The 16,157-nt window shown below is 39.0% G+C and overlaps 1 long non-coding RNA gene across 2 annotated transcripts in view; it reads right to left on the reverse strand.

Annotated features, from left to right (window-relative positions):
* The window catches only part of LOC140707740 (uncharacterized), a 111,534-nt gene that overhangs the window by 34,646 nt on the left and 60,731 nt on the right, over nt 1–16,157 (reverse strand). The window contains exons 2-3 of one of the 2 annotated variants that reach the window (XR_013545703.1): nt 15,629–15,750; nt 8,335–8,409 (exon numbers count right to left, since the gene is read on the reverse strand). This is a non-coding gene — a long non-coding RNA (uncharacterized LOC140707740). Of the gene's footprint in view, nt 1–8,334; nt 8,410–15,628; nt 15,751–16,157 lie in introns of those variants that run through there. The other variant, XR_013545704.1, reaches the window with a different exon arrangement.

Raw genomic sequence — 16,157 nt, forward strand, 5'->3', positions numbered from 1 at the left:
TGAAAATGTCAGAAACTCCCTTGATACAGAGCCCAGGGATATAATGTGCCCATCATGACCTTTTTTGGGGAACATCTGTTGCCAGATCTCTGCCTTTCAACCCCATTGTGTCCAGAGCATGGAAATACTACTCTCAAAGCAGATATATTAGTGTCAAATTATTACTGTTATTTTAAAAAAGATTAACACTAATTACTGAATATTTTGAAATTAATCCATTAGGTCAATATTTAGTGACAAATCACTTCTGATTTTTTAAAAAAATATTTCAAGTAACTAAACATGGTCCCAAATACCCAAAATTACCCCAAGCATATCTATCTATCTATCTATCTATCTATCTATCTATCTATCTATCTATCTATCTATCTATCTATCTATCTATCTATCTATCTATCTATCTATCTATCTATCTATCTATCTATACACATACACACACACACACACACATATATACTGTATGTATGTATGTATTTACGTACGTATGTACACACACACACACACACAAACACACACACACATACACATACATACATACATACATATACACCCAAGAACATATTATATATATACATACTTATGAAAAGTATAAAATCTGAAAATTTTCAAATTGTAAACATCAATGTTAGCATGATGAACACAATCACTCTTTAATCATTTAATTCATTATTTTTTAAAGAAAATGATAACAAATTGTAGGTAACAAATTGTCATTTCATAAGTAAATTTCAAGCTGCAATTAAGTCTGTATTGCTCATTGTCATCTATCCTGCTCTTTGACAATAGAGTTTAATTTTTCCTTGTCTTCTAAACGTTGAACTTAGTGCTTGCCAAATCTGTTTCTGCAGAAGTCCTTGAAAGTCAAATCTCAGACTCTCTTAACATGGATTATGGTGGCTGGAGCTTCTGGGCATTGGGATCATCAGCATCATGGGGGCCCAGGTTTAAGAGCCACTATTTTAACTGGAGATGCAAAAAACCTAAATCTGACAGCAAAGCTTGTGCTTGGATTAGCACTGCATGAGAGTGCAATGATGTTATTATGCAGCAGAGCAAACAATATTCTACAAGGCAATTCTGAAAATGGGGGCAGTACAACCAAAAAAAAGTCTCTCCTCCCACAAGTTTCTATGCAAAAACGTACCAAAACTAACAATGCAGGTGTGATACTGTGCACCATTTCCTGATGTTTTGAACTGTGGACACAGGAGCACATTATCCCACATTCATAAACCAAAGGTTTTTCATAGACTAAGGATGAGACATAAATGGTAAACTGAATTATATTCAATGAGCTGAGTGGAAATGGAAGGTTTACCAAGTTCTTTCATGCTTGCCTTTGTGGATTTACAGCTGAAAGCTCTTTTAATGGGACGTTAGCCACTGCTTGTTTCAAGATACGACAAGCAAACGTGTATTCCTGAATTTGATTACAGGCAGAAACACAGTGGCCTCAGCAGCAGAAGCTCTTTTATGTTGTGTCTTCTCAGCATTTTATGTTTAAGTTGGCATTTTTTATCCTGCATCCTAGACACTAACGTAGTACTTCACATCTCCTCCAAAAACCAGGAGTGAAGGCATCCATGATTTCCCTCACTCTTTTTTCCCCACAATCTTGTCATCTCTTTTCTGGATACCTGTTCACAACTTCAGCTGTGAATCATTAAGACTCTGATAAGGTGATCGTAAAACCTTAATCAAGTATCTTTACCAGCTACAGCTGAGCAGTAATCTGATCAGCTGTAAAAAGTTCTCTATGCCTCTGTATCATTCATAGTTGCATGATAGTAAAACTTTCAAAAGGGATGCTTCTGCAACATTGCCTGTGCAGAATAGTGCTGGGTCACAAAGTCTTTGCATTGTTTTTCCTGACCATTGCCATTCAATTTAACAGAAGAGAAATCATTTGAGGGAAATACTCATAGAACACTGAATATAGAGGCAGAAGACTTCTATTAAATGCTGGAGGGATCGGCAAAATCCTCAAGTGCAGGTTACCTTAGTTACAAACTGCCTTAAATGGGAGTGACTGCCCTGTCATTGATTGCATGGTTATCTTTCTGATGTTCTACAGCGTTCCTGAATGCCCACACTTCAGTTAATATCCAATAAATATGGCATAGTGTGACATTTGTCACATTTAAAATTTGGAAATGTGGAAAGTGGAAGACGGCTGCAGAGCAATAGAACTCTATACAAGGGACAGAAAGAAGAACAGACAATGCCCTCCGCCACCTCACAAATATAAGATAAGCTTGAAAATAGTCACATTCATTTGGGCAAGCCTATTATTTTTGCATTAGTATAATACTTCTGTACCTCTTCAGTCCATGAAGTATGGAATTTGGTTATTCTTTGCTTGGATTGACTATGATGTAGTCACACATGAATATTGCAGCATTTTGGGTCTGCAACCTAAAGCCATATCTTCCATGTATTAAACAGACATCATTGATCAAAGCCACAGCCAAAAGTTCCATATTGCTTAAATCTAAGAGGTCATGAAATGCAGCCATTGAATAATCTGTTACTAGATATACATGTATGAAGTCATCTCTTAGAATAAGATATAGTGGTTTCTCAAGGTCATCCATTGAACTTCATGGTAAAGCAGATATTTCAATTTTGCTGTCCTACAGTTGAGGTCATAACTAGAGTCAGAGGAACTTCGGAATTCCTCCAGGCAGCATCAAGATTAAGGATGTGAAGAATACTGATTAAATGCATCATCATCCATTTAGGCTGTAACCTCAAGACATGAGACAAAGAATGCCATTTCTCCTGCTAAGGTCTCAGTATTCTGCCCAAAATAAGTATGCACAAAACTAGTGCCTTTTCCCTTTGTGAAGCAAGGAACACACAACAAACACAGAAGGACTGAAGAACTTTCAAACAACCCATGCAATGCTTCAGATTCTTGCATATTCATGAAACAATGCAGCGGTCATTGTACATTTATGTACAGTCCAGACAATTTGTGAAATTTAGTGCAAATGCTTCATGTAAAACACTGTTTCCTCTCCTAGAAGAAAAGCATTCAGAGACTCTACAAACGTTCACCATATTCACTGGAGAGGAGAAGAATATAGTAGTTTTGCATCTTCCCTTATTGTAAAGGTAAGACTATGAGGATTTATAATCTTAGTTAAGATGTATCACAACATTGTTCAACAGTAGGAGCACAAAATGATTTATAAAGCATATATAGATGGTGCTGTGGGAACAGTGGAATGTTCCGAGTCCAGGAAACCTATTCAATTTAAGATACAAATTTTATGATAAGCTTCATGACTGATGCTTCACACCATCACTTCAGATTCACTACTTACAATAGCAGAGTTTCAGCTTACCTCATTCTAGCTGATCTGTGCAGACAAGCATTATCAACATAACGGAGGTCAATAGATGAACCTATGAGAAACTCTACTACAGATGGAAGATGGCAGTGTTGAGCCATTGATAATTTGATAGATGGCTCTTTCTTTTCTACCTGGAAAAAACATACAAATAAACCAAACCTGCCTCTGCATGTTAAATAGGTGTAACAAACACCATGAGGCTTGACCACGAGGCTTGACCGGGACAGTGTTCCTTGCCGCTAACAAACTGTTCCTTTCGAAACAAACATAACTCTGAAGTAAAAATCCTCGGAGTATTGGCTGAAATCCTGTTGCTTAGCCTAGTAAATCACAACTAAAGTAGGCCCACTGAATCAGTAATCTGCTTCATACGTTCCACTGATTCACTAAGCCTATTCTAGGTGTGAGTTACTACTTTAAGGAACAGGATTTTAGCCACTGAGAAAAATATATTGCTACTTTATATTCAGCACACAACAGTTTCAGTGCCTGACTGATACAAGGATTAAAACATTATTAAATATTAAAATTCTATGCAAATTAATTTGCACCAGATATATGCTAGCACCAGTGTAAGGGCATCCAGCACACAACTACTAGGAAACACTGGTGGAAAGGGATGGTGGCTAGCGGAAGATGATTTTTATTTGAGATATCTGAAATTCATGAGGTTGGAATAAGGTTCTGTAAGAGATATTGCAGCTTGTTTCTGGACACATGGTGAAATAAACATATGGCTATATGAATAAGTACACATAGTCAAACTAGCTTGAGATCAGCATGTACAGAGCAATAGCACTTGGGTTTACCATGTTATTACTACATAGCAGTTGGCACAGGTAGTGCTAGAAAATTTATATCAATGAAGACCATAAATTTAATAGACCAATATAATTTGGTCATCAGAGCTAGATTGGTCATGGCAATAGAAAAGACACAAAGTGCACATGTCCTTTGCAGAAGGAATGAAGATAATTTACTTCCAGCTGTGATATCCAAACACAGCAAGTATCAATTTTTATAAATACTTCATATGATTTTGTTGGAAATGGACTCCTTTTCTCATTAAACTGCTGATCTTTCAACAACTCCTCATAGATTTCTCCCTTTTAAAATGTGATTTATTGTTTATTGTCCTTCTTTCTCTATATCTTTGACTTCTATTTAGGTGTAATGTTTTTAAAATTATATTGTTGCTTTTTATTGTAAGCCGCCTAGAGTGGTCTAGTATGACGAGATAGGCGGGATATAAATAAATAAATAAATAAATAAATAAATAAATAAATAAATAAATAAATAACGAGTTATGAATTAAAAATGGTCCTTTGATAAACTGACCAAATGCTGTTCTCTATTTTGTGTTACTGAAACTGTTCCTGAGAACTATAGCATGCCTTTGTTTTCTTAAATGTTTGATAAGACTGCTTGTAATAATAATTCTTGCTGGCTGGATAGCTCAGTGGTTTAGGAATCTGGTTGTAGAGCCAGAAGGTGAAAATTTGATTCCCTACTGTGTCTCCTGGGAGGAGAGTCAGCCCATGTAGCTCTGGACAAGCTGCCCAGTTCCAGGGGACCCCAGAAGATAGGAATGGTAAACTACTTCTGAGTATTCTCTTTCTAGAAAACCATGGAAAGGGTCGCCAGAAATCGGAATTGACTTGAAAACACACAATTATTATAAATAATAATTCTTACATTCTTATATAAAATAAGAGAGAAAAACAATGACCTTCTGTACTCTATACATGACAAGCAGGACAATTTCTGTACAAAAGAATTGATGAACAGAAATCTAATATTAGGAACAGTAACACAGAGAAATTTGTTTCAGATCATTTCAGTCTATCTGGGCACTCTTTGAATGATCTGAACATCAGTTTTTGTTGGGCAGGGGGAAGAACCCACAAAATGAGACTTGAAAGATAAATGGCTGATATAAGGTACGTATTGACGCTGGAGATCCACTTAAAATAGCAGAATATCAATTATGGCTTTTTAATTCATTTGTAGTTATGTACTTCAAGTTGAAACTGGCTTATAATAATCCTAATAGGGCTTTCAAGGTAAGTGAGATATTTAAAGAGTGGTTTTCCTTGTTCTACACCCCCATTGAGTTTCCATGGCAAAGCAGGGATGTGAAACCAGGTCTTCTGAATCCTAGTCCATTACTCTATCTACTACATCACACTGGGTATCTCATAAATCATTACCAGGTATGAAACCCTGCTACTCCTTCAAAAAGTATCCTTATTAAATTAAAGGTACAATCCTAACTAGCTAAGAAAACTCAGCTAATGTCATGCAAGCAAATGCTATCCAAATTCCTCTCTGCCTAGAGTTATCAGAAATTACTTACGGCTATCCTCACACTGTTTTTGTGCCTGCATAGAAGCTGTGAGTCAGGATATGTGTGGTGAAGTTTTGTGGGGGTTGTTTTTGTATTTGATTTATTTGTCTTGCTTTCAGGGGTGCCTCTTTCATTTTCATGTTTTTTCATGCACCAGTCTTTTTATGTAACATGAAAGAGACTGCTTGTTTTTTTGGGGGGGGGGGATTTCATATTATGAATATGGAGAGATTTATCTCTCCCCTTTGCCACTTCTTTTCTTTGAGTCCAACTGGTAGGTGCAGGCAAGCTCCACGAAGGGAAAAGACCAGAAAGGGGGAAAATCCCCAAAGAAATCAGCAGGAGGAAGGGAATTAAAACGTAATCCAAAGAAGGCATGCTGCTACAGGCAGAATGTCTGGTAGCATCAAAACCAATGTCTGGTAGCATCAAAACCAATTCAAGTAGATGGGGAGAAATCCCCAAAAAATCAAGCAAAAAAAGCAAAAATCAAAAAAAAAGGAAAGGATCTGAAATTGAAGTACAGAGGCAAGCAGGCAGTATATTCCGAGGTGGAGGGCACCAACTACTTGCAAACCCACAAGGAATGATGAATGCAAAGAAAAAGTACTGTTCACTGGGCTCCAACCAATCTGTGAACCTGCACAGGCTCAAAATTCCCACCCCAAATGTTCTGATCAGTTGCTAACAACAGCTTTCATGATGATATTGAATAAAATATTTCCTAGGCAATTTAACAGAGAAACGTGAAAGAAAGTACATGATAGAAGGAAACATGAAACTTTTGTATACACATCTTTCATTAATGAAAGTCATTTAAGAGACTCTCATTTGGAAATCAATGAAAGAACATGGGGAAAAAACTTTTATGTATTTTCCCTTCCATATAAACAGAAAAAGCCCATCCCTAGATGTGAATCTGGCCTGAGAGGTTTTGGATCTGGCATGAGTCAGACACTCGTCCACACCTTCCTTTTTCTGCTCCCCCTTTTTTTGACTCTTCTACCAACTCATCTCAGCCAACACAGCAGATGTACCAGCAGATCCAGTTGTGTCCACAGAGCTGAAATCAACTAGTAAACGGGGCTTCTACTAGCTCAAGGGAAGCTTTTCCAGCAAAAAGGCTTCTGCCCATTCCAAATTCATTAAAGATGGTGTCACTTTAGAGTTTATATGGCACTGCATTGTTTCTTCCTCTGATACTGGGAAGAAATTTACAATGATGCTGCTGACACATCTACTTTCATTAGTTCAGTACATTCAGCTGCAGTTCTGCAGCTATTTATCTGGTATGAGGTCTCATTAAATTTGTTGGGAGAATCCTGCCTAGTTCTTGCACATTTTGGGGCTTTTCCTAAGCTCACACAAGATTGTTCGCTCCACCATAGTGCTGAGTCACCGTTGGATGCGGGTGTGTTTTTTATCATCCCATTCTTACCTGTAGGGTGAGGTTACTTAAATTTCTATAATCGTTAGTTGTTTAATTAGAGTCATTTCGGTCATAGCAGCAGGTAGCATGAAGAGAAGAGTCGGGTGAGTTCATAGAGGACACGTGGTGTGAAAATTATCCCATCTCTCTGTCAGGTGGAGCCACTCAGGCATCTGATGGAAGGTCCCATAGGGGGACCTCCCAGCCAGCAGCCCACTTAAGGTCATGAGGTTTGGTGGGTTGAGGCAGGGGGGTACCCTTATCACAGAGCACCTAAAGGCATGCTGTACAGTGGACAGCATGATTCAGAAACAGGAGCTCACCCTGCTCTATGAATGGTCTGGAGGTCAAGGCTACTCTGGATTTTGAAGAATCTCGCACTATGTTAGGCCCCCTTGTAGTTGGGGATCTAGTTTAAATAGTTAATAAAGTTGTAAAAGATTGGGTAAAAGGTGGTAGGTTCTAACCCAACAGGGTAAAAGATGGAAAGTTTTAACCCAACAACCTGTGTCTCACCTCTTTATTTCTGGGCTGGGAGGGCAAAGTATCCAGTTCCTCCTTGCATGAGCATCAACCCTGTTGGAATTAATGGGAGCTATCTCTGTCTCATGCAGTGGCAAGTGCGAGGTTGTTGCAGTTCTGCAGACTGAGTGTTTCATTTCAGCTGTAGCACATGAGATAGTGGTCAATGATACTTACTTCTCAGTTAATGTGTAAGATTGCACTGCAAAATCCCGACAGCCCTTTCATTTCAAATTGAATAAAATGCAATCAAATGCATATATTGGACAATTTATTGACCATTTTGTATACCTATAGTTTTCTGGGGAAGCAATTTGAACCCAACATCTATTTTGTCCGAAACTCATTTAACTGCCTTGCACTTCAGTGGGCTTCTGGCCCCCAAGAGTCACATTTTGTTGAAGAATTCACATAGAGGCAGACCTACAAAGCCGGCATTCTACAACACTGTCACTGTAAATAGTATAGATTTTGCACACACACAAACCGCATGGGGAAATTCTATCTCTCCCTATATAGCAGAATCCTCACTGAGGTCAGAAAATACCCCATATTGCAAACAGTACAACCATACAATAATAATATATGTATGTATATATATTTCTCAAAGCTTTCATAGTGGCCAGGAACACTGCATTGCTGAACATGCCAATATTTGGATATGTAAAGTAAGAACTGCATAATTTACCATGTAAGCATATTTGGAATGGTTCATTTTGCTGTCATCATTCATTGTAAGAAGCTCATTCATCCTGAGGAACAGAACAGACATCAGACTTGTCTCAGTGCTTCCAATCTGCTTATTCACATTGGTAGTCTGATAGGACATTCAGACTACAAAGATGCCTCCCACAGAGTAGGCCAAATTTATTGCCTCCAAAAGAAAATGATAATATAATGTCACATTCTCTGTACACATAGCCTAATTGGACTGTCAATTAACTGGCCGTAGTGCACTCTGGCCTTGCCAGCCAGAAATAGGATGCAGTGTAGGGATATACGGCAGTGCCACCAAAATCTTGCTGCCACTCCCCAACCCCCATTACTTCAGTTGCCTTGTGCTGTAGCTACTGATGCCCAGCCTATATGAACCATGCTCATGCCTGAGATTTGAGAAGACTTCAACGGGAAAGGAAGACATATATTACAACAGTGGAACAGATACAAGAATCCTCTGAACTTCAATAGGGAATATTTTAAAATGTTTTTTTAAAAAAAACATCAGGCACAGAAATCTAGGATGTGTGACATTTATCTTGGCAGTAGTACCAGGATCTAGAAGTCTTAGTAAACCATAAGGTAAACATCAAGGATGTTGGCAAGTCTTTGAGCTTGAGTTCCAGGTCCAAATCCGAGTCTTTGGTACCAAGTCCTGAGTTCCAAGCCCCGAGTCTGAGTATCTATTAAAAACAAGGGTTTTTCCTCAGAAAAAAAGGAGGGGTGGATGGGTTCCAACTTGTGAGTTGAGTCTGAGTCATGGGGGGAGGGGAACCGAGTCAAGTCTGAATCAAGTTACTGGTGCCAAGTAGGAATGTGTGGTTTGGGGAAGGGAGAGAGGATTTTGTATTGCATTTCCCTCCTGCCATATCTTAAATTCTATATTTTGCCATCTTGGATTTATGTATATGTTTATTGGTCTAACTATTTTTAAATTTCTAATGCCACCCATAGTAGACCGTTGAGTTAGATGGGCAGAGTAGAAATCTAATAAAATAAAATAATAAAAAATAAATAACTTGATTTCAGGGTATCTTTGGTATTGGTCCTTTTGCTAAACCCAGAAATACTTACATCTTTTGTAAAAATAAAAAAAAATTAATTTTCCAATTTGGTTTTCTGACACTAAGCAAATGAAACCCTACAGAACCCTCAAAACTATTCCAGCAAAGGCTGGAGTAATGCAACAGAAAACCATCTATTCCAAAAGTGGGCAACAGCAACAGTACATGAGGGAGGGAGGGAGGGAGGGAGGGAGGCCATTCACAGGCCTATGCCAGCACCAACAGTACTTTAAAGTTAACATTTGTCAACACATCACCATCCTCGTCATTCTCATCAATTCTTCAGCAGAAAACAATACAGATGGGGAAAATAACTAATTCATCATCATGATCATATCAATACAAACTTTACACTCTTATTAAGGGCAAAATTATCAACACTCCCAACCCTAAGATATAATATGGGGAATCGGGGAGGCAGCTCCTCCTACCACCACTTCAATGGTTGCAGTCCAGCAGTGCTGGGAGGAACCCAGCAGGTGAAGGGTGGGCAGGCAGGCAGTCCAGGCAACAATAAAAGATGTGGGAGTGGGGGGTGGGATTTCCCTCCAAAAAAATCAGTAAAAGAAAAAGAAAAAAATCAGGGGATCAAAGTAAACCTGAAATAAACCAAAAATGGAGGAATGGCATCATGCGTCATGAGTTCAGCCAAAGAAGATCTGGAATCTGAGGGGTTAATTACAGCTGTGGAAAATGATGGGCAATCAGAATAGCAGACAGCTGAATCACCACCAGATTCTCCTCCCCCAGTAGCCAGAGTGAGAGATAAGCTTCCGCAAGGACTCATGACACGAAGATCAGAGGCTCCCATGAGTGCTTCCCATAGGAACATCAGGTTGACCAACCCTGAGTTTTAGCAGGATGAAGTGTTTAGAGGACTGCAGCTGCTATAAAAATCTGCATCCAAAGGCTTGGAAGCTTGTGGAAGCAACAAGTCAACAACCTGGCTTGCATTCACATTCCTGCTTATTTTGGACCTTGTTCTCTGGACCCTTGGCTTTGGACTCTGACTTCTGACTATGGTTTGTGTTTTGGCTTTGGCATTTTGGTATCTGCTTTGCATCTTCTGTACTTCTGCTATTAGATTCACTTATTGGACTTTTGCCTGTTGAAACCCCCTGGGAATGTGATATCAAGATAATAATAATTTTTAAAAAATACAGTTTTGTAATGGTGAATCAGTAGCAGCAATTGAAACAGGCCCCTGAAAATAAATCTAATCCAAAACATAGGATAATGGAGCCTTCTAAGCAACACCAATGAACAAGTCACCAAGCTTTGTGCTGGAGTGTCCACTCTGGATCATATCTTTTTGCTGACTTTTCTTGCTGAAAAATATGCAATCCACAACAAAACCGAACTTTTTGTTCCCTTAGTGGACCTCCAAGGGGCATTTGATTCCGTAAATAGAGATCTAGTATGGAAAAACTTTCCAACTGGAATATCGATCCACACCTGCTATTTTTGCTCCACCAGTTGCATTCCCTTAATTCCTGCCCGGTTTGTTTACCTAATTCCAACACTTACCGGAAAAAAAATCCAATTTTCAAAGGTGTCTGCCAAGGTTGCTTTTTGGCCCCTCTATTATTTAATTTATTTTTAGCCAATCTTCCCTCTTTTCTTTTTCCTTGTAATCAGTCAGCTCCGCCTCTTAATGGTGTTCCCTTATCTATACTCCTCTATGCCGATGATATAGTGCTGATGTCTCGTTGCACTTTACTTAAATTTCAGGATTTCTGTGATCTTAATGATATATCCATTAACCCTAGTAAAACCCAAATTTTGTTTTTTTTTCCTGCTCTTGGTCCCCTACCCCTTGGACAATAGGATCTTCTTCCTATTATCAAGTACACTCTTATAAGTATTTGGGTCTTCTTATTCATCACAAACTCAGCTGGACATTACATATAAAAGCTGCCATCTTTTCAATTTCTCCCCAATTGAAATCTATTTCTAAGTTTCATTATTCTTCCGGAAACCAATATATCCCAGCAGCCATTCAGATTTTTCAGTCTAAGATTCTTTCTCACTTGATATATGGTATGCCTATATGGATCCATTTGGTTAATTTGAATATTGATCAAGTTGCAGCAATGTTTTTCACAGAATATTAGGAGTTCCCAACTTAATTTGGCATTCTACTATTTCTTTAGAATTGGGCATTCACCTACCTTCCACAACTGCCTGGTTACTCACATTTAAATTTTGGCTCAGTCTTTTTTAAAAATTTACATCCTGGTTCCCTGATATATGATATATTGTGTGATTCTTACTCTTTTTCTTGGTTCCAGCTTCTTGAAAAGAAACTCTTCTCTCTTCAAATATCCCTGGAATCTTTGGTAGATATGAATCTCCCTAGGGCTTATTCCATAATCAAGGACAAGCTCTGTCACGCCCAATTCAATTACCTATGCAATAACCTTAATTCTGTATATTCCCCTCTTTCTGTTGGATTCTTTCCATCTCAGGATCATTCTCCCAAATATTTCCATTCCCTAGTAAACCCACATCTACGAAGAGCTTTTATGTTAACCCATTTTAATATTTTTCCTTCAGACACCTATGCCGGTCGATTTCTTAATATCCCGCGTGAAAAAAGACCTTGGTGTTTTTTTTATAGAGACTCCTGACACCCTGGTTCATATACTGTTTCAATGCCCTGCTCATTCTTACCTCCAATTTTTTTTTCTTGAACCTTAGATCTCTTATTATCTCTTACCACAAGGAGCCTCATGGCGCAGTGTTTAAACTCCTGTACTGAAGCCAAAACTGTGCTCACGACCTGGGGTTCAATCCTGGGTAGCGGCTCAAGGTTGACTCAGCCTTCTATCCTTCCGAGGTCAGTAAAATGAGTGCCCAGCTCGCGTGGCAGGGGGCAATGTGTAGCCTGCATAATTAACTTGTAAACCGCCCAGAGAGGAAGTGCTATGGGGTGGTAAATAAGCAGCATACTTTGCGGTATATAAGCAGCACACTTTTATTTTTCCAATTCTTCTGAGTCAATTCTTTCTATTTTCATGAGTGATGAATATAATTCCCTGACTGCTGCTGTTGCAGGTTTCTTATCTGCAATTCTGAAATTGTCTCCTGCTTCTTGCTCTTAATTTGTGAAATTTGTGTAATTTTACTTCTCCTACTTTGCTTGTGTTGTTGTAGTTTGTAAATGCCATTAAGAGTTTCACAACAACAACAAGTCATCAAGCACTGCATCTTAAGAGCAGCCACTCCCATTTCCCAGGTCTCCTTAAAGACCCAAACTTTCACTCCTTTTGCCTTCCAGGATGTTCTCTTAATCCTTATTGCCAGCTAAGAGCCCTCCTCAGTTGTGACATTATTTGCTGGAATATCAATGAGGTAATTTTGCATATGTGAGTTAGACAGAGTTACTCTGAAAGAGAAAATATGAAAGAAATATGATAGTTTTGTTACCATCTCTTTTTGAATGCCAAATTTTTCCCTCTCCCACTTTCAATTTAAAGTCAGAAAAATAGTACCACTCTATTCTGTTTTGTTCAGACTTTCCCTTGGGGTACAGTGTTCAGTTCTGGTCACCAGAGTAAAAGAAAGGACATGGGCAAACTGGAACATGTGCACAAGAGGACATTAAGGTGGCAACAGATCTGGAAACCATGTAGCATAAAGAAGGGGTCAGGGAACTTTGTATGGCGAGGAGAAGACTGGGAAACTTCATATATATGAAGGATTTTCCTAGAGCTAGCTTGTTTTCTGTGGTTCCAAAAGGGCAGAACGTATACCAATGGATGCAAATTAGAAAGGAAATATTGACTGAACTTTAGGAAGAACATAATAACAGTATGAGATGCTCAACAATAGAGCAGATTTACTCAGAGGCAGTTGGGCTACCCTTTGCTGGAAAATGTTAAACAGGGATTCACTGGTTATTTGTCAGGGTTTCTACTGTGAACCTGTCCTTTATTATTTGCATTTATGGTGATGACTTTTAAACTGAGTAAAAGTTAAGCTGGCTCTTATACCGAGACAGAACAGCGGGTCATATAGTCCAGAACTGCAATCATAGTTCTTTCGGACTGCCTTCGCCAGCTCTGATAACTGAAATTTGTTAAGTGGAGATTACCTGGGAGATATCTAAGATTCCACCAAGGAGGACACCCATACAAAGCATGTGCCCTGCCCACAGGTGGATAGATGAGGGTTCCATGGCCTTGTTTTGTTAAGCTGTGTTTCCTCTAGTGGGTTAATATTATTGGTTAAGATCTTTAAAAACAAAAACCACCCAAAACACCCCTTTGTTATATGAGTCACATTTTGTTGGTGTGGTAGGATGGAGATTCAGGTTACAGCTTGCTACCCTGATGACATTGCCCAAGGAGTCGATTAAGAGTGGCTCCTGAGCTACTTTGATTTGGCCTCCAGTCACTGCAATTTGTGAGCTCCTGCTGCTTGAGATGTTACTGAGGGCATGTGGAACCGAGCAGATAATAAACAAGAGGAAGATGAAGGGTCTTGAGCTTTGTTTCTAAAAAGCCACTGTCAGCTGGATTTGGAACATGGAAGGAACTGTTGAGATATAATTGGTAGAGGAACTCTCTCTTTGTGAAAAGGAAAGAAAAACTTCCAGAGAGCACTTATTATCATTTCCTTTAGCATCACTAAAGGAGTTTGAGACTGCAACAAAACCAGCTTTCCTAGGAGAGATTCATAGTGGTACAGAGAAGTACTTTGGTTAAGTACCTCTGAATTGCACTGGCTCTGTTACTTCCCCACTATGTCTCATCTTGCATATTCAGGCAGCACATGCATTTGATACGAATGTCCATGAATGGCTTAAAAAAATTAAGATAGAGAGATAGGGTTAGGCACTGGATGCAGCTGAAACCTGAATCCCAAGCTGACTCATGCTACTTTGGGCCATCTCTTGCGTTATCCAAAGCAGGGAGGCATCTCTCCAGTGATCAGAACTGAAACAGAGACCATATAAAGCCTGAACTTTTCAAATAACCTTTTCCCACTCCCCATGTTTGTGGGTTCTGCTCTGCTGTAAATGGCCCGGTAGAGGACAGCGAAGAAAGAGAGAGAAAAGTGACATCCTTGCAGGGGAGGAATACTTTTAAGATGAAAAGGCAGTGCAACAAAATACTGGTAAAATTGACTTGTCCTAGGAGAGTTTAACAGACCTAAGTTCAGTTGTGAGGTTAAAGACTGGGCTGTGTATGTGTTAAACCTGGAGTCCGGGCTTGGCAAAATGTAGACTGTAGACTAGAGCACAAGGGGTCATCTGATTAAAAAATTAGAATAGGTAGCCTCCCAAGATCTGAGGATGGGTAGGTGTAGCTCCTAACCTTTGAAAGTTGTCCACTCTAACACAGTCAGACGTTTTAATTGCTGCCCATATTATTCTTGTTGGGCCTATCTCCCTCCCTCAATATGACTTAAGGCCCATTTAATCCAACCTTTCACAACGTGGTGCTCTCCAGATGCTCTGGACCACAGCCATACTCAGCCTTCGTCAGCTTAGCCTACCAGGAGTGGTTATCGGCACTGCAGTCCAAAATATTTCAGGGTCACGGTCTTGGGTGGTAAGCCTGACTTAGCCCTCAGTCAACATTCCTTACAAGTCTGAATCGAAAATGGGTTATTGGTCCCATTTGGTGGGACAAGGTGGGCAAGGCTCTTCCACCCAGTACTCATACTAGAGCAGTTATGTATAGTCCCTTTCTGAAGTAAAACTCATATGGCACTTGGTATGATATATTGCTCTACATGATGATCATCCAGGGCAATGAGCTTATGAGGGAAGTACATTAGTCAAGAGATATACTAGGAAAAGCTAGAATAGCCTGATTCCCCCCCTTCCCCATATTCATATAATTTATCCTGTAGCCTGATGAATAAGAAAGCCTCTTTAAATATCAATTCACATAACATCCACCCTTGTCATGATCAGATTCATAGAGCCAATGTAAATCTGCAAAGCTCCCATTGGTCTCACCAGAAAAGTCAATTTCTGCAGTTGCTCTTTCACTTCAACTTGTTCTGTGAAGCTCACATTTAACTTTTAATTAGATCTCTGCAATATGAGATGGCATAAAATGTTACATTTATCCGTTTAATTTTGAAGCGTTTATTGAATACACAGCATTGCCCTATGATTTAAATGAATTTCATTTACTAGGAATCACAATTCATTTATATATATATACAAACTCACTCAGATATTCATGCCCAGCTGGTTTCTTGAAGAAAATGGCTAATAAATGAGGTCTAAAAGCAAAATTCTCTTCCTCCAAGTTCTTGTGTATTGCCAAACATTTCCAATGATTATGAAGTGTTCTGAAAAAGAGATAATTCAGTTAGGAAACCAGATTTCTTTTAGAAATACATATATTTAAATGATTATTCTGAAATTAAACATATCGTATTGAAAGAGGCATAATAAAAAAAACAGGAACAGATTGGGCCGAGCTGCTACAGATATGTGTGGGCAGCTGTTAAATGTCTTTACATCTCAGACATTTCCCTCGCTAGACTTTCCCCCAAATCTTTGTAAAGCTTTAAATTAAGAACTAAAACAGGTGAACAGAATGCCAAGATGATGAGACCATTGCAAAGTGGTATCGTTTCAGATTGTAGGTGGGGAACTAAAAACATGGATACTACTGATCCTTAAGGCTCTCCCTCTTTCTCTCATATAGACCCAAACAAATTCCTTGCAAATGTAATAAAACTGAAACAGAACA

Source organism: Pogona vitticeps, chromosome 5, assembly GCF_051106095.1.
Source record: "Pogona vitticeps strain Pit_001003342236 chromosome 5, PviZW2.1, whole genome shotgun sequence".
Classification (NCBI taxonomy): Eukaryota; Metazoa; Chordata; class Lepidosauria; order Squamata; family Agamidae; genus Pogona; species Pogona vitticeps.